General features: G+C 35.8%; 1 protein-coding gene across 4 annotated transcripts in view; it reads left to right on the top strand.

The window, feature by feature from the left end:
• Positions 1–19,149, top strand: part of LOC111507244 (Ig-like and fibronectin type-III domain-containing protein 2) — a 507,957-nt gene that overhangs the window by 112,191 nt on the left and 376,617 nt on the right. For all 4 annotated transcript variants that reach the window (XM_074178771.1, XM_074178772.1, XM_074178769.1 and 1 more), the window contains exon 2: positions 18,666–18,715. The gene's annotated coding sequence lies outside the window, so the exon portion shown is untranslated. The remainder of the gene's footprint in view (positions 1–18,665; positions 18,716–19,149) is intronic.

Here is a 19,149-nt window from a genome sequence, read left to right as displayed (position 1 = left end):
ATCCTGGAAGAATCTGCCAGAAGTCCATGAATCTTCTTGCCATCAAGGTGTTCAATCTTTGTGTGGCAAAGCCTGGAACGATGCCAATAACTGGTTCTGATCCGATGACAGGTTTTGGTCTGGTGCAGCACTCTCCTTTGCAACGTAGTCAGCAGCCTCATTGCCTTCCAGATCAGTATGGCCAGGAATCCAGACCAGAGACAATCTGTTACGTCTTTCTATCGAGAAGAGTCGTTTTTGGCAATTTGCTACCTATTTAGACGTTGCTCGGAAGGAGCAAAGAGCTTCCAACGCTCTTCTTCATCCGATAATATTTTTATTGACTTGTGTATGAGGTTGGATTCTTCCAATCTCTCCATACACAATTCATTAGTGTAAATTTCCGATTGAAATACAGCCCCACAGGTTCCTAGACAGGTTGATATATCTGTCCTGAGTCTGCGACTGAAAATAGCTGCACCAGAATCGGAAGGTGTTTTTGATCTATCTGTGAACCAACAACTATCTGCTCCGACTTCTCCCGGAGAATCCAGTTCTCTCTACTCGGGAACAGGCAGTTTGTAGTTATCAGTTAGAGGCATAAAGTCAGAGGTCATTTCCAGAATGCTGTGACTTAGTGTCAACCAACAGTCTGTTGCACTCTGCATCAAATTGATTTGTGCAATTGGCAATGTGCACAAGTCTACATGCAGTCCATCTAGCCTCTCTCTCCAGAAAAATATGGAGAGGAGGTAGATCTAGAAGGACCTTCATGACCGCTGCCGACCATAGAGGTACTGATGGCACCACTAATGGCCAGACAAGCCTGTCTCTGTGAGTTAGAGATAGACTTGATCCTACTTTTGGCAAGTGAGCGTTTCAAGTGGAATTTTTATCAAAAACAATGCATGGGAGTTAACGTCCAGATCTTCTAACTGTGTGTCTTTACTTCGGGTAACATCTTTGAGGCTGAAATCACCGGAACGAAATTTTGCAAACCTTCGTTGAACAGTGCTCTCCTTCATCGACATTATCATTGCCAAATTTTTTGTCAGTTTCAATAGCGCTTTGGTTCAAACTGAATTAGCAACAAATCACCTAAGGACGTAATAAGCTGAAAAATAAACAGCATCAATGTATGAAGTACACAATTCTCTTTTGATCAGTATATACCTCGACACAGCAGAATGAATATTTATAAAGGTTCGAGAAACCCAATGAAACAACCCAATATTTATATTTTCTTGATAAAAATTACATCCCAGACAATTAAAATCACTGAAACTACTCTGTTATAAAAATACCTGTTGGGTTTTCAATTCATTACTTTACGAATGTGCATGGGGTAGAATGAAATTGATCTGATGTATCTCTCTAGAAGGAAAGGTTTAATGATTCGAAACAAATTATATTTATTGGAGTATAAAAATGGAGGGAAATTGGGCAAATAACGAAATATTTTATTACAGTGTATAGAATCCAACTTCTGGAATATAAATTGTTCGTAAGAATTCCTATTTCTTTGTTCGTGTTCGATTACTGAAACGGTTGTAATTCATATGAAATAAAATATTGTCCAAGCTCTGAAAAACATAAAAAGGAAATATTGGAGATGGGAGCGGTAGTTTTGATATGTATTTTTTGAAGAGTCATGTGGCATTGTGAAAATCAAAACAATACACAAAACTATCGAGAAAAAGAATTTCGGCAACTGAACGAGTACAAAACAGCTGGAAAGAAAAAACAGTGACCTTCTCTATCAACGCATTCAATTGTTTGTTGAAAAAATTACTCTGAGTAGATCGAAGTAGACTTTCAATGAAATCTTATGGAAGTTTGAAGCATTTCAATAGGCCATTTTATCAGTTTCAACAATCAAATTGTTACCCGAGTTTGAGAATATTGACAAAACATGAAGTAAATGACTGAATCTGATGGTTAAAAACACGGCATCAAAGAAGCAGCACACAAAAAGGACGTTACGTCACCAGATATATGAAATACGGACCCAGCTAGGAATTTTCATTCATTTTTGAATGCTGTGTGGGGGTTCGAAAATGTTTTGCTCAAAATTCATTAATTGGGACTTTCGTTGTCTGATATGATATAATATGAAATACTTGAAAGATCAAACTGAATTGAAAATCAAAATGGATAGCTGAAAATAACAATTATATTAGAAAAAAAAGCCAATAACTTCCAACATCACTTCTTGATCGTTGGAAAATCTTTGAGCATTAAGCCATTTTTTTAAATTTGGGAACAGAAAATGATCTGAGGAAGCTGAATCCGGCGAATACGGTGCATGAAGTAACAATTCAAACTTTATTTCATTAATTCTGATCATTGCGATGAAACAACAGATGTTTTCAAGGACGAAACACAAGCACTACAGAAAAATACTTAAGGCACTCTTAGAGCAGTGCCTTTGCGAAAGTAGCGATTCAAGTTGGATTTGAATCACTGGAAATTAAATCTATTTGGGAAAACGTTCTCAGAAAGTTCATTCCCCATAAAAACCGTTTTCCTGCTGGAAGAGTTCTTGAACAGTGAAGTACGAAGTATACTGAGTTGAAACTCAAAAAGATGAGCAGCCACAGTCCGTTGAATATTTCTGATATGTACCGCTCTTGGTGGAATCAAATGTTACTTCAACACCTCCCCTGAAATTATTTCATAGAAGAAAGACAAGTCTTCAACCTTTTTTCGATATTCCAGGCTATCAATGTTGCACGTGATGTTCGCGTCTACAATCAGGGGGCTGGCTCTTTTCTGGATAGAATCCAGCAACTTTAGGGTATGTTTGGGGGCAAAGCTACATACTTGAGAACGATACTCAAAAGAATGTCTGATCTGAGCTTTGTAGAGCATCAAACGTTGCTCAGCTGAGTTTTCTGGTTATGAACATGTTCCAAGCTTTTAAGAAGCAGCTTTTTCAATTCCAGCGAAACGATTGTGTAAAGACATATTGGTGTCCATTTTAACCTCCCACTAAGTTTATCGAATCAGAAAGCGGAATTGTCTGACCTGACATTATTATATCCCGTTCGGAGGCATTTATCTTCTTGGAGAAAACTGATGTCTGAGTTTTTGTTACATTGAATTGAACCTCGTTACTTTCAACCTAATACGAAATCATTTCTAGATTTCCATTAAGATATGCAACCTCCTGCTGGCGGTGAAGATGTGCCTCCAGAGCCGATGTCCTGGAATCCAAATGGAATGACGAGACAAGTGTGCTGTCGTCAGCAGCGCAATATATTGGATTCTTGGTTTTTTACAATGAGTCGTTGATATACAATGAAAAGAGGATTGGAGACCATTTGGATCCCTGGAAAACACCAGCATTGATGCATTTCGGACTTCCATTGTCTAATATAATATAGATTGATTTGAAATCCCAGAAAGAATCTACAAAAAAAATTAAAGAAATTAACCGAAGAATAACAATTTTATTAAACAAAAAACTGAAATTACAAAGAAATAACATACAAGCAATAACCAAGAAAATTACGAAATGAAAACATTCAAATATCAATATGAGCTGAAAAATTGAAAAAAAAATTATTATTACCAAGAAATGAAAATTAAAAAAATTAAAAAGAAATTAAAGGATTCCAAACCAAGTTACGTCACGACATTTCGATTGTTTGTATTCACAATAGTCTTCGGGTGATAACTGGACTTATTTATAGGTCATTAGAGTGCTTTCACATATCCCCTCTTTCCTCTTTCCGCTTCATTGATTTTAGTGGAAGATGACCATTTGGCGGGAGTTGGTCATTTTCCGCTTGATTAGAGGTTTCTATATGTTACGTATCTCTACGCTAGCTTGGCTAAATGCGTTGTTGGACAACATATACACGGCTTCTTCGAATTTTCTCCTAAACCTCCTTTGTGGATAATTTCAGCTTCAGCCCACTTGATATTATGTTGATGAGTTCAAACATGCTCTGCTATTTCAGATTTGCTGGTTTCACCTCGCTGTGTGTGTTTCTTGTGCTCAGCAATGACAAGTTTCGAAGGCCTCTTAGTTTCACCGATGTATATTCTTTGCACTCGCAGGGTATCCGGTAAATGCAATTCTTGAAATCGCAGTTCGCGTCTTGGTGGCCTGGTTTTCGTGAAGCTGCTACGGAAAGTGTTCCTAAAACTGAAGCAGGTCGTGATGTTATACTTGGACCCAATCTTTCTTATCCTTTCCGATAATCCTCGGATGTAGGGAATTACAAGCACTGGTTGTGGCGGCTCCTCTTTCTTGTGGAGCTCTTGCTGTCTTCAAGCTGAAGCCTGTTCTACCATCAATCTGGTGTAACCATTCCGTTGAAGGTCATTTTTGATGATGCTTAGTTCCTTTTCGAGACCTTCTTTTGTATTACAGAACCCGAAAGCACGGTCTAGTAGAGTCTTGATGATTCTTCTCTTAGTCGATTGTTGGTGGTTGGATTTCTGGTTCAGATACTGTCCCGTGTGAGAGAGCTTTTGGTAAACAGATGTTTCTCTGAAATATACCACGAAACATTGTCAACACCAGCATTGATGATGAGAGTATTCGAAAAATATCCATCGATATCCACTTGCAAGGAACGTTGTTACAGGAAGCTGGAGAGCTGGAGAGAATTGATCCAAAGGCCTTAGAAACATCTAGCGCAACAGCTCTTGATTCTCAATGTTTCTCAATTGCGTTATTCCAAATATGGGTGACATGCGATAGAAGGTCGTCTGGTGATCTTTGTTTCGGAAAGCCATATTGATGATCGCTGAAGATCGCTGAAGCCTTCCAAATATTCAAGGATATGGTCGTTTAAGACTTTTTCCATGATTTTTGATATCACTGGTTGCAAAGCGACTGGTCTGTAGTTATTTGAAAAATTCTTCTTGCACTTTCTGGGAATAGGCTGAACGCGAGCAATCTTTCAACAAAAAGGAAAAATCCCTTCCTCGTGAGACAGGTTGAAAAGTCTGCAAAATACTGGTGCGAGTTCACTTGCGCGCTTCATAACTACGATGACGGACACTTAATCAGTGCCAGACGACTTGTTGATAATGTGCTGTTCCAAAATTCACCTGACTAAACGTTGTCGCGAAGTAATTTTTGGCATTGTGGATTCTAGTGTGGGGCTGTTGTTACAATTGAACCATCCGCTTGTGTCAGAGGTAGAATTGTGGATTTTGTGATAACCAAAAATATTTAAGTTAAGATAAGAAATAATTTTAGGAACTCTCCTTTCACGTAGCTGAGGTTTGGTCCAAACAGAAAACACTCCATGAAATCTCCAAGTGGAAATAGAAAGAGTATGTCAAAATATTCAAAACAACGTGATACAATTCAAGCAATCGATCATCTAATCGATGTGGCGCACACGATCGTCCGATCGGAAGAGAGAGCAAGCCCTTCTTTCTTTGAGAAAATTTCGCTCATGCCTATTTTATTTATGTCTAGTGACCCAAACTCTACATTGCGTTCTGTTGAAATGTATAAAAAAAATCTGTTTTTCCGTTATTCAGCTATCGCCCCCATACGAACGACAACTCTCAGAAGTGTGATTCCTAACACGTTGTAGATTTGGTTGATGACTCCGCTATCCTCCGCAAGAAGCTCTTGTGTGTACGAAATCATCATTATTGATTTATAGAACGAATCCAAATGTCAAGTTTTACTCTTGATCACTAGATAGTTGGCTCGTTTGAATGATGTAACATTCAACTGTTACAAGTATTACGAATTTTGTCCACAAATTAACCGAAAACGTTCACTATTGATGGCTGCCAAACGAATACTAAACAACGCAGCATGTTCAAACTTGAAATATATGCTTTATACATGCTTTATGACTCACGGTCGATGGTAGGTTAGACGTTTCTGGAAAACGCAAAGCTTGATTTTTCTGAAACTTTCACTTCTCAAATTTCCTTACTTGTTTTATCGATCTGAAATATTTTCAGCATTGCGGCGTTGCCACTTCCATCAAAAAGTCCTAGCGACTTTATTTTTTTAAATGAAACACCCCGTATATTATTACATTTTTGGAATCGCTCTGGCATTTCAACACTTTTTTGTTGATAATGTCCTATACCTATCTGTTTTCGAGATGAAAAAAATTGTGCTAAATATGGTCCAAAACATAGCCTTAATTGAAATTGAGTACATCAGTACTCTCAATTCATGAAGAGTTGATATTTTGATGATGGTTTGGACAAACTCGAAATATTCAAATAACACCAAGAAATCGACTCCATATCATACAGGGCGTGCTGAAATTACTATTATTTCCATTGTGCATAAAAGTAGTCAAAAGTTCATTTTTTTAAATGAAACCCCCTGTATATTACTCGATAAATTGAAAGATGGTGGAAAATGATTCAAGATGATATACATCTTCCTATACCTAAATCGTCAAGTTTATTCAAACGAAGTTTTTATGAAATTATTTATTATACACATGAACAAAGTGATCAAATCATTGTCAAAACGTGTAAAAAATTCAGCCAAATGTATTCTGAATTAACACCAATGAACGAGAGGAAGTTTGTAAGGTTACAAAATAATTTCCTACACTATGGCTCAAAGTTTCCTGGGAACAACTGTACCAAAAATCAGTCATTTCTAGATATAAAGTAAGATTTTTGGGCTAAAACATGTGAAAGTAGTAGTAACAGAATAGGATGATTCAAAATAACAAAATTGTAAACAAAATATCACATTTTCACAATAAATGATGTAATGTTGTACATTACAATCTAAACACTTTAAAATGTTTTTTTGTACGCGACTTGTGGTTGCTTTTTCAATTTCCTGGGGATCCATATCTTCAATACTCCGCACTATTCGCCGTGGCAATTCTTCTTTGGTAGGCACTGAAGTACTGTATACCCTCTCTTTCAAAACACCCCTGGCTTCTGGATATGCATAAAAATATGCCAAAAGGTTAACAGTATTGTCCTCATTTGAAGTAACAGGTTTTGGTAATGTTGAAGGCGCTTTCAACATGGAGCCATAGTTAAGGAAATATTTTGTAATCTTACAAACTTCCTCTCGTTCATTGGTGTTAATTCAGAATACATTTGGTTGAGTTTTCTACAAGTTCTGGCGATGATTCGATCACACTGTCCCTGTATAATAAATAATTTCATAAGAACTTCGTTTGGATAATCAATATTTGCATTCATTTTTGGCGATTTTTCGAAACACCGTCAATAACCATTGATCAATTACTTATAAAAGTCACCAAAAAAATCTCTTTGATAGAAATACTTCAATCAGAACACCTACCAAAAAATCATTTAGAAAAGTTCACACATGCAGTTCGTGCTATTGGTAATATTAAATCTCTGTGAAGTTACTGACGATGACGATGTAGTATTCAGTCCAACTGTAGAAAGTCCTTCATGACTAACCAATAATCCTCCTTGAAATAACGTGAGTTGGCGTATGTAGTTGAAACATATGCCTTGTTATCCAAAGATCGTTTGTTCAAATCCCATGGACCCTATAATTTTTTTTATTATCAGCAGTAACGTTATACAAAAATAATTGTATGATACATTTGTTAAGTGATTTCATTTTGCTCGTGAGTTTGCTCCACTTGCTGACGCTCGTTTTGCAATAATCCCCACTCACAAAATAAAATGCCACTTTCAATACTTGTAGGTAAAACGTGAACAACTATTTTTCCACAAAAATGACTTTATCAAGAAAACTTGACGATTTAGGTTCAGGGACATATATATCATTTCGAAGCATATTTCATCATCTTTCAATTTATCGAGTAATATACAGGAGGTTTCATTTGAAAAAATGAACTTCCGATTACTTTTATGCACAATGGATATAATAGTAATTTTAGCACGCCCTGTATGATATGGAGTCGATTTCTTGGTGTTATTTGAATATTTCGAGTTTGTCTAAACTATCACCAAAATATCAACTTTTCATGAGTTGAGAGTACTGATGTACTCAATTTCAATTAGGGCTATGATTTGGACCATACTGATATTTTAGATCGATAGAACAGGTGAGGAAATGTGAGAGGTGAAATTTTCAGAAAAATCATGCTTTGCGTTTTCCAGAAACGTCTAACCTACCATCGACCGTGAATCACGCTTTAGATTGTGCACATTCCAACTGAGTGATATTTTTTCAATAACTAACTCCATCTCTAGGACAGCCCGGGTACTTTGGTACCACCCTGGTATCAGTCATTGTGGCAGAGAATGCTTCAAGGATCGCTCGCAAGACTCATACCACATATTAGTATAAGCGAGTCCGTAAAGTAGCAAAAGAAGTATCTATGAAGAATGATTGAAAATACTAAAATTTTTCATTTTGTTCAGTGTATCATTCATCGAATAAACTAATTTGCTGTTTCATTAATATTTTCGAAATTCGGAACTTTCGATGTTGTCAGTAACAAAATCTATCCAAAGAATTGAGAACAAATAAAATACAAAGTTGTGCTTTATCCCTTGGCGAATAACGATGCAACGCGACTGATTGAAACCATTGGTCGTACTCCTAATGGTGAATTATACGGTTGTGTGCCTACAAATCTCTCCCTTAAATTCAAATGGAGACTATTTCTTATAGGATAAGCTCGTGGAAGAGTTATGTAGGAAGCGATATTTTTTCTGCGGTGCATTTGGGAATGTTTCATTTGGGTTACGAAGATACTCAGGTTTTATGTGTTTTATGGGTCCTCCTTGAACTTTCAATTTTTATTATACTGATCTGGAATGAAACCAGTGATCATTCTCACGGAATATGATTCTGAGATTTGAAGATAATGATACATTAGAATTTTCCTTTTTTAAGTGCGCAAAACAAAAATTGGCATATTCAATTGAAATGCATAAAAATAAACAGACTAAAGAAGTAACTGTGTGATCATAAATCTATATCAGAGTAAAGATCTTAACATAGTCACAAGATCACTATTTCAGTTGTACAAGATGATCAAAATCAAATCAAATTGAATCAAAATATGTTTTATTACCCAAGATCTGAAAATCTTATTGTGAAAAGCGAAATTAACAATCAACAAATATGAACTATAAATTAATGTTCAGAGACAAGATCAGGATATATGGGCAAAACAATATTAAGCCCAGCTGAACAGATACAAATATAAGTCCATGAATATATGAATGTTGAGTAAATACATGTAAGGATATAATGCTATGTAATGAATATTGTTAGCCATTTCGTGTTGATTTCAATAACTTGTTTACACAAAGCTACATGCCAATTACTCTATAGAGCCTTGGTAGAATTCGTCCACACTATAATATATCCTCCCAACAAGGAATTCTTTCACTTACTTTTTGAATTTCTTTTCATTATATATGCTATTGAAACTAATAGAATTTTGTGTAAGGGCCAGAGTAGGTATTGGAAAGGAAATGAAGTAAGACTGACGTGTACTTTAAGTTGAGGTGGTATTAAATTGATTTTTATATTTTCCTGCATAAGACACACTGTTTCTGAAATGAAAAGACATACTAAGGTCAGAATTTTTTGCTTCACAAATAATGGGTGGCATGAATCCCTGTAGCCAGCCATGCATAAATATCTGATGGATCTTTTTTGTAGAGAGAATACTATATTGAAACGAAATTATGCAGATTCCATAACGTAAATGGTAATCAATTTGTGCAAAATGAACTGATCTTGTGATAGTAGTGTCTAACTCTCTTGTAACAACACTCACGCATGCCATCCTGCTGCTAGTCCTTTACACAAAGCATAACACAAAAATTTGTAGACGCAAGTATAATGAATTCCAGAGTATATACTGAAAAAGAGACTGTGAATATAAATTGAAAAAATAATGATTTCGAAATAATCTCATTTGTATAAGAACCTTTGGAGCCTGAAGATTGCAATACATCTCTTGTAACTTGTAGCTCTTTGCACTTTGTACTTTATATGTAGTATCACTATTACATATCCAGGAGTAAAACACTATGATTTACTTGTTCACATTTGGGCTATACAGCGCGTACTACCAATTCCCTTTGTAATTGTGGTTCGGATGAATTAGTACGTGATGTGATACCTAAGGTGATTTATTCAGGTTTTTGATACACTAAATAACTTTCAGATTCACTTTACCTACCTTGAAATGCGGTCAAACTATGAAAGGTGGGCTACTCAATTGGTGTCTTCAAATATGCATCTCAGTGTTTCGTAGAGCGTTTCGTGGAGACTTCCAACTTTCACTTTCACTCCATGTACCTTTTCATCATTCAGCGTAGACAATTCTTTTTCAAAATTTTGAATTCCATAGCCGCCTCATATCCTCTCACCTTTAGATTCCATATGAATTTCTGAAAAATTTCCATAGAGGCCAACTTGTTTTTGACGTATTTGGTTCAAGTGTCGAAGCATTCCATTTCATTTGCATAATTTTTTAAAAATGATGTTTTGTTCTTGTTTTAATTGAAGTTTATTCTATTCTACTTTTACTCATTGTTAGGCTGCATTATCAGCGGTTTATTCATTGCACAAAGCCTCTAAAGAAAACAACGTTTTGGATATTTTTTTCAGTTAAGAGAATTAATTCTATGTACAGTTGCTACAAACCATTCTTGATCCAGTAGTACGAGAGCAATGAACAATTGAAGCAAGTAGCACATAGCAAGTAATTTACTGTTTTCAAAGAAAGTTCACGGAATCGTTGATGACCACAGCAGTCGATATGGTTGACACCGAAAAAAAAACTGAACTATGTGTTCAATTTCAAATTTTTCGGCAATAAAATGAATTTTTTTTTCAACCCTGTAGCTGCAACCCTCCACAACTTTTTTTTTCAAATACAAACCTATGTCGTGTATGGGCTAATTGAAAAGCTCGTGAAAAAGGATCCTGACTAAAACCTTCTTTTTTTTTTGGTGGTTACAACGAAATGAGAAAAGTTACAAATACCTAACTTAGTGCTATCTACGGGTGAATTAATGTAACAGATGCTGAAATTGGCCTCCACCCTTTTCTTGACAGGTCTGGTTCTGAACATGTTCCAAACTTTTAAGAAGCAGCCTTTGTCACCTCACAAACCACAAGAGGGGACTAAATCATCTGTCGGTAACAAATAAGACAGATGGGTATCCGCGGCTAAGCTAAACAGTGGAGACGGGAGTGGGTTAAACAACTTAGCAAATTTCAAATAGATCTTAATGGGCGCCAGGTAAATTTAATCCTCCAGATACCCTAAGTAACTCACAATATCAATAACTTACCAATTAATATTGGAAATAAAAGATAAAAATCCCCAATATGATTTATTCAGTAATCCTAACTTACATGGATTAACCAACAACGCTTCTAAGACGACAATGCAATATTCACACTACTACGCGATGTTCAAATGACAATACAAGAGCGCGGTGTATGTAACCACGAATTCAATCAGCCATAAATTACGGTAGTAACGACGCTCAAAAAAAACTACAATACGTCGAGTAAAACTACCACGAAAATTGAGTAGGTGAAATCGTAAATACTAGTATCGGATGGTAAGACAAACTCGTTTGCGTCGCGTGAGCTCAGGCGTAGGCGCATCGGTGTCAATCAGCAATCGTGAAAGGAAGAATATACCTCAATTTCCGTTTCACAAATATCTATATCAATCAGGTATCAATAAGCATAAGGGCGAACAATTATTTAAATATCTCAGTATTGCACAAATTTTCAAATAAATCAATTATAACTTGCGTGCTCCTTTTGGGCCACCCGGTATATGGTGTTAGGCTACCCTGTAGTATGGCGGAAGTGGATCACCCTGTAGTACTGCTGAGATGGATCATCCTGTAGTACGGCGGAGATGGATCACCCCTGGCCAAGGGGTTTTCTATACGTTTCTTCGTGTGCGGTGCTCTGCACGGAAGTCCTACTGGGACTTGATGAGTGACTGAGGGCCTTCTGTTTCTTATGAATCTAATTTCGGAAATCCTCCCACCTGGCACGAGTTCGGTAACCACCACAAATCCTCAAAAGAGCTTAAGTTTCAGACTGCAAATATCCACACCAAAATGACCAATCAGTCTTCCACTATACAATCCTGACTTGTAGAAATAATCCCCGTGAAGGATGGCACAAATACAACCAAATATATCCTACAATCAGTCTGATGGTACCCTTTGAACTCCGAACCAAGCTCACCGAAGGTTAACTTCCAAATACTAAGCGACTGCCACATCTGACAGCTAACCAGTTGTTGCCACAGTGCATCCAATCTACACTACAAGCACCAAGGGGCGCTGTGCACAACATCATAAATCTAACAATTCCTCCACAGCCACTTGATACATCATCAACAAGTCCATGACCCATCAAAACTCCTTCTCAAAGCAATGCAACCCTAAAACAACCCTTGACAACTTTAGTAACCGATAAATCCTCCACCCGTGAACAACTGTAGAACTAGTTCGGTGTAAGTCGACGGAACGATACTACGAAAGATCGGCAGATGTCAACCAACAGCTGTCTCTTAACCTTGTTTACGAATATTTACAAAATATATTGTTCCAACCTATTTTCAACTATTTACCAATCCTTATTCATGCGATGGAATAGAAACATATAAGGTAAGTCGCCATAACCTTCCCTTTCAGTACAAATATTAGAGCATTCATATTATGCAGAATATTTACCGAAAATATCAAACATTATTCAGAAACCAGAGCTAACTAATATTGTTTTTCAGGCGATATGGCTCTAATATGTCAGTAATCCTTCTGGAAGTAATGAATAACGATCTATGCAAGAAATATTCTTGGAAAGATATAGGGAATAAGGCAGACAACGGCAAAAAAAATGATAGGTGAAGAAAACTGAGAAACAAACAATAACAACTATTTCAACCTAGCGAGGAATTTCGGATCTCCAACGTCGATTGGCAATAGGAGAATGCGTAAGTACTGGTCAAAGCAGTTAGTCAGGGAGCATACATTTATTCTTATACATTTCAGGTATGGTTTTCTATGGAACGGAAGATTCCCATTACTATGATGTTAAATGAATAAAATCTACTTGTAACTTAATTACATTGTTAATATCCTTTGAATAAAGATCTTAAAAGGTAAGGTAGTGTTTTGAAAGGTCACATAAGAGCAGTTTGATCTAGTGCTAAATTGAAACGTAACACCTTTGCAATTCCAGTGAAACGTTTGTGCCAAGACATATTGGTGTCCATTTTAACCCCCAACAAACTTATCGAAGCAGAAAGCGGAATTTTTTGACCTGACATTATTATATCCGGTTCGGAGACATTTATTTTCTTGGAGAAAACTGATGCCTGGGTTTTTGCGGCATTGAATTGAGCCTGGTAACTTTCATCCCAATTCGAAATCACTTCTAGACCCTCATTGAGATATGCAATCTCCTGCTGCCGGTGAAGATGTGCCTCCGTAGCTGATGTCCTGGAATCCAAATGGAATGACGAGACAAGTGTACTGTCGTCATCAAAGCAATATTCTGGATTCTTGTTTTTTTTCCAATAAAATGTTGATATACAATAAAAAGAGGGTTGGAGACAATATGGATCCCTGGGGAACACCAGCCTGATGGTGAAAGTATTCGAAAGATATCCATTGTCGGCCACCTGTTATCGTCTCAATGTGATCAATGTTGAACATAGAAAAATATGTACGAGTGAAATCCATTGATTCCATACTCTTCCATGTTAGTAATTTGATTTGTGAAAGTCCAAATTGAACTAAATTGGAATGATGTACTTTTAGGAGAGATCAATTTTTGGGAAAGAAAGGCTGTGGTTTTTTACTTCTCCATCTTCATACAAAAAATGTGGAAATCTTTCAAAGAACGGAAGAAAGAAATCAATTTCAAAAAATTAACAGTATTCAAGTGAAACTGTCAGACAAAAACTCTGCAGTGATTTTTTGTGCCAATCGGTATAGTTTCAAATGTTTTTGCTGCTCATCTTTATATTTCATTCATCGGTTATTTTATCTCTAATAATTTATTGGGAAAATTTGAAATTCTCCCATTCAATTGACTATTTGTTACTATTACTTTTTTGAAGTGAACATGTTTTCATTTCAGTTGTCAAAAACAAACAATGTGATTTTTCTTGCTATTTTCGAAGCTCTGGGAAATACATCGAAATCAATTGTTTTCGAATGATTCCATGATTATTTGTTCATTTACTCTGGACATGCATCAATTTGTAACTGAATATTGATTCGAAAAAGCTCACTCGTAACAAAAAAAACAATATAATGTATATATTCGTTTTCTTTCTGCAATTATTGATTTGTTTTCCTAAACAATGGAATACTGTCATGTTCATTCGTTGGATTGTCGGTATGTGAAATTTTTTCATGATTTGTGGATATGAAAACATAATTTCTTCAATTGAAAGGGACATATTTTTGAAAGAGATTAATTATTGGATAAAAAGGTTTGTGCAAATTATGCAAAGAAGTAACTTTCAGACACAAACTGGAAAAAAAGCCCTTTCGGAATCGCTACATCCCTATAAATATTGAATTACACGAAATACATAGCTCTGTTACGCCAGCAATGCAAAGTACGGAAATCGCATTAAGAAAACGCCAAAATTAGGTACTTTTTAGGTGCTTTTTTGGTACCGAAGTCAGAAATTGGGTGCTCTGTAACTTACATCGCAACTCAACACTCAAAGTTGCGTTGTTACCATTATGTGATGCTAGCAACGCAAAGAAAATAATAATAAAATGATGAATGTTAAGGGAATACTATTAGGTGGTAATTGAGTGCTAAACCGTGAGGATCGCAAAATGTTCTAATTAATAAACAAAAGCTTCCAATTTTGCTAAACAACATATCTAAGAATCAGGTCTCTCGAAAACAAGGACGACTGTTCTATCAGGTATGAACTAAGCGTGGTAATAAAGTGCTAATTAGGTGCTTGCAAGAAATTAAGATGAAAAAGACCGCGAATAAGTGAAAAAAGAAATTCGAGATACCTGATTTGAGAAAAAAAATTAACAATATGCAATTTAGTCTTGAGATACTCGTAAACTAATACATAGACAATCAAAATAAAGTGCTGATTGAGTGCTCACTAGATAAAAATAGTGAACCTAGATTCCATAATGCCTATGGGGCATTGTGGTTTTCCATAATGCCCCATAGGCATTACGGAAACCACTATGACTGATGGACTGAGTTATTACAGTACGTTCCTCGATAAGTAAGGGCATGAGAATAAAGTGCTAATTAGGTGCTCATTAGATATTTATAGTAAATCTAGATTCCATAATTCATATGGGGCTTATGGATTCGATAAGCACCATGGACACGATAACCACCATTAAAAAAAATGTTTAAAATGTGTTTTCGGTTAACCACTTAACCGATGTTTCAAGTCCCAGGCTGAACGCTCAAATTTTACTTGCTATCGTCCAACCTGTGTTAGGAATTACACGTTAAAAGGTAAGACCTCGTTAGTTCTTAGCTCGCAAAAGTTTCGATTTCTGAGGGTTATTGTTCGTAGGGGTGCGATAGCTGGTTAAGGGAAAAAACATATTTCAAAATTATTTTTTTATTGGTGGTTATCGGGTCCATGGTGGTTGTCGGGTCCATAAGCCCCATATGAATTATGGAATCTAGATTTACTATAAATATCTAATGAGCACCAAATTGGCACCTTATTTTCATACCCTTACTTATCGAGGATCGTAGGTACTGTAAGAACTCAGTCCATCAGTCAAAGTGGTTTTTCATAATGCCCATAAGTATTATGGAATCTAGGTTTACTATTATTCATCTTAGTTTACGAGTATCTCAGGACTTTATTGCATATTGTTAATTTTTTTTTTCAAATCAGGTACCTCGAATTTTTTTTCACTTATTCGCAGTCGTTTTCATCTAACTTTCTTGCAAGCACCTAATTAGCACTTTATTACCACGCTTAGTTTATACCTGATAGAACATTCGTCCTCGTTTTCGAGAGACCTGATTCTTACATCTGTTGTTTAGCGAAATTGAAAGCTTTTGTTTTTTAATTAGAAAATTTTACGATCCTCACTGTTTAGCATCCAATTAGCATCTAATAGTGTTCTCTTAACATTCATTATTTTATTATTATTTTTATTGCGTTGCTAGCGTCACATACTGATAGCAACGCAACTTTGAGCATTGAGTTGCGGTATAAGTTACAGAGCACCTAATTTTTGACTTCATTACCTAAAAAGCACCCAAAAAGTACCTAAGTTTGGCATTTTTTGAATGCGATATCCGTACTTTGCGTTGCTAGCGTAACGGAGCTGAAATACATACTATTCAATTTGTATTCCAAACATTCGTTATGGAATTGAATCAGATATCATTCACAGGATTCCTACACAGTATACTAAATGAAAGGGCTGAATTTCACTCACATGAAACACTGTCATCCTCACTGGTTTCATTGCAAGACACTTGCCTTATCGGCTCTTCAGCACTAAATTTGGATAACAATATAAGATAAATCACTCAATTCTTTTATAAAATCACGAATTCATGTCATGAGTCAGTGTATTACCCAGGGAAGTAGTTATTTCCTGATAGGTGTCAGTCCATTAATCTCAGGCTAGGGAGTTGAGACGGGCCTGAACAAATTGTTCCTTCAGATGATTTTTTTTATTGCACATCTACAACTCAAAACGAATCTGCATACAAAATTACAGCCCTCAAAAAAATAACGATACGGTGATGAAAAGGTAATTTTCATATGTAGGCGTGTCCCTTTTACCCCCACGGCGGGCGCCTCAGTTGGAGTATTTGAAAATCCTTCCTTAATGCGCACCTTAGATCTAAGAAGCACCTACATAGCAAATTTTAGCTACCTACACGTGTTGCGAATCAACCGAATCAAAAATCATAACTTTCAAAAAGTTCTAGCTTCATAATGAAGTTGAACAGAAAATTGAAATGAACGCCTATAGCAGGGGACCCCACGATGCAAAATGGGGATTTACTCGAGCGTCATTGGGACATATTAGGTTGCAAAGCTTAGATGATGAGAAGAAAACAATGTTATATAATATATACCTTTCCATCGGTGGGGAAAGCGGCTATAGATTTTTAAATATGTAAAAAAATACTGTTGCATGGACATACTTGAGCGCGTCAGATATTGATAGCATCAATGTCCTACGTATTTTTATTAATGTTGGTATGTTAATCTGATCGTTTGCATGATGTGGGTGGTTGTACGTAAGGGTTAAAAGTGAAAAGAAAAAAAATTGATCGAGCACGTCAGATTTTCTAAGGGGGTGTTAAGTGCAACGAAAAAAAGCTCTCATTCAATAATCTGACGATTTCGATCTGACGCAAACTCGCAGCCATTATTGTAATGTGCAAAAAAAAGTCGCCATTTTGAAATACTCAAGCGCGTCAGATCATGATATATGTTTCATCTTTACATTTTAGACGTGCTTGTCTCATAATCTGACGATTATCTAGAGGGATTCGCTTAATCTGACAAAAACAATATTTTTCTAAATTTTTCCAATCCATTGAACTGAATTGATTGAAAAGCTCAGGAAATAGCATGTAAATAAATAAGTGTATGTTTTTTAAGTAAAATACTTGTATTTATAAGAAAATAATTTTTAAAAAATGCTCAGAAAAATTTAATTTTTCATGATCAATTGATTAATTAATGAATAAAAGAGAAATGAAACTTTCTATGTTTTTACCACTTTTATTTGTAACTAACGTTACTGCAGTTGCGTCCTATAAGGACATTTTCAAACTTATACAATATATAAGGACATTTTCAATCTTATACAATATAATAGTTTGAAAATGTACTTATAGGACGAAACTGCAGTAAGGTTAGTTACAAATAAAGTTACAATAGAAAGTTTAATTTCTCTCTTCTTCATTATGATTTCTTACCACGTAGTAACGGCTACATCCATCAATTAATTTATTAATCAATCATCATCTTCATCTTCATCACGACCAAGTCTCTGTGGTCAGCTGTGATGACGTCATGGCAACAGAATTCAGAGTGGGGACGGAGTGAGAGAGTAATAGATAGAGAAAAAGTGAATAGAGAATAGGGAAATAGAAACTCGGAGAGAGAAATATAGGTATCACACAGCTGCACGCATCAAACTTTATCGATGAATTTTTGTTATTTCGGCTTGCGGAAATCGTCAGATTATATATTTTTCGTTATCCTTGAGTTATTTCTTTCAAAATAGAAAAAAAACAGCTACGCTCGAGAATGTCGAAATGACGTTATTTTTTTACAACTTTGCTGTCCTCCCCTTCCTTTACGTCACTCTCAAATTGTCAGATTACTGGAATATACACTTTTCAGCATGTAATTAACTCACCCTACCTTAATCTGACGCGCTCGAGAATTTCTGATGTTCATTTTTTTTTACTAATCTGATCCTTTATCCTTCACGGGCGGCCTTATTTATGGAGCTCATATTTGGTGGAGGTACTCAACCGGGTACAAGGTATCCCCCTGTATATTAATCTGCCACGCTTTGATAAATCCCGAAATCCCCGCTTCTATTACTAGTAGATATTCATGAAATAGCAATTCTACTCAAGTAGTTATCCTAATATTGGTTTGAATGTCTTCAAGTCGATGAACTAACTGATATCACGTAGTAATTTTTTCTGAAATATCTGATAGCTAATAACAAATTTCATAATATTTTCATAATATTTTCCTTTGCAGGTAGAAAAGCCGTAATCTAAAAACTTGGCGGAAGCTGTTCTCCATAGTCGGTGAGTGTTGAAAATTATTATATTTCTACAAAAATAACTTGATCAATATAAATCTAATGAAAACTTTCTCTACATGAATTTGTGATGTTTGAATATCCAGAGAAAGTATTATCGTTATAGACCGTTTCACTTTGGATCTAACCTAACATAACCTAATACTCAATCGGTCTTTAGATGATCACTAGAATCATTTCCATAACTTCAGAGGTCCTGCTACTTATCCGGTCAAATTAGGCAAAAAAAAGGGAGTGAAGGTAGAAAAATTCACACACAGCTCAAAATTGGTGGCATTGTTCAAAACCGTTGAAGTAAAGGAAATATCTCAAGAAAACTACCCATAAACATATATAATGTGAACAAAAAAAATCAACCCTATAATTAATGAAATCTAAAAAATACTCATCGATCCGATACCTGAAAAAAATCAGTCGGGT

The sequence above is a fragment of the Leptinotarsa decemlineata genome, unplaced genomic scaffold (genome assembly GCF_025532065.1).
Source record: "Leptinotarsa decemlineata unplaced genomic scaffold, Ldec_3_MD MMD2_tig00004307_RagTag_RagTag, whole genome shotgun sequence".
Classification (NCBI taxonomy): Eukaryota; Metazoa; Arthropoda; class Insecta; order Coleoptera; family Chrysomelidae; genus Leptinotarsa; species Leptinotarsa decemlineata.
This window is presented reverse-complemented; position numbering and strand designations above follow the sequence as displayed.